We start from the raw sequence: 1,236 nt of genomic DNA, 5'->3' as shown, positions 1-1,236 counted from the left end.
AGTAACTTAGAACTGTTATAACTTGTAACTGTTTTATTATGAGTAATGAAATATTTGGTTTTATGCCTTAAATATTTCCTTATAAGTATACATTTTAAAGAACTTTATTTGTAAAGGTGAAAAAAATTTTTGAAGGTTTTATTAAAAGATGAATATGTGTATTATATGGCCAGATAGATATTTTTCATAAATGTGATGAGAAAAATATCTATAGACTTTATATTTTTCGCAATTGTGATGAGAAAAATACCTATAGGTTTTATAATTTAATCCCAGCCTTGGTTTCTGCATATACTGGATTTAAATGGCCTTGAAACTGTTCAGTTAACAAACAAGATAAAACGTATTAGATCATTGTAATCATGATTATACTGGATTGAACTTGATACTTGGTCAGTTGACCTCCCTCTTGACCCAACCTGAAATTGCTCTAGGTGTAAGTATTTCTTGCATGTTTCATAACAAAAGTTTCTTCCTCGACCTTTTAAATATTGATGGTGATCTTTTCTTTCTTACTCATTATTTGTATTTTTATTTTCATATTGCAATGTTATCCTTACCACTTTATTTTGTTTCTGTTTTTTATTGTTTCTGTTGGGTTTCCCAATTTGTGAAGCACAAAAGGAGCAGATGCATAGAGATAAGACTGATGCGAGTGTTTACAGGGGTGAAAATGTTCTAAAATTGATTGGGATAGTGGTTGTAAAATTCTTGATATGATTGTGAACTATTGAATTGTATGATATGTGGATTGGGTGCCAATAAAACTGTAATAAATAAACAAATAAACGTATTGCCATGGAGTTTATGCCTTTTTATTTTATTTTATTTTATTTTAAATCAATTTATTGAGAGCTCTTACAATGCTTATTACAATCTATACATCAATTGTATCAGGCATATGTGTACATATGTTGCTATCATTCTTTTCTAGACAGTTACTTTCTATTGAGCCTTTGTTATCAGCTCCTCTTTTTCCTCCCTCCTCCCTCCCACCCTTGTGACCCCTTGATAGATTATACATTATTATTTCTGTGTCTCACACTGACCGCTGTCTCCCTTCCCCCAAGGTTTCCGTTGTTCTTTCCCCTAGAGGGCTGTGTATGGTGGTGTGTTGATCGGTTCCCGCTTCTTCCCCTCGTCTGCCCCTTCACCCTTCCCAGACCACGCAGTTTGTTCTGAGGCATTGTGTCGCTACTGGATGGAGAAGAACTACCCCATAAGGCTCCCAATGCT

Source organism: Echinops telfairi, unplaced genomic scaffold, assembly GCF_000313985.2.
Source record: "Echinops telfairi isolate 266 unplaced genomic scaffold, ASM31398v2 ScPeMD7_2;HRSCAF=8, whole genome shotgun sequence".
In the NCBI taxonomy this organism is placed as follows: domain Eukaryota; kingdom Metazoa; phylum Chordata; class Mammalia; order Afrosoricida; family Tenrecidae; genus Echinops; species Echinops telfairi.
This window is presented reverse-complemented; position numbering follows the sequence as displayed.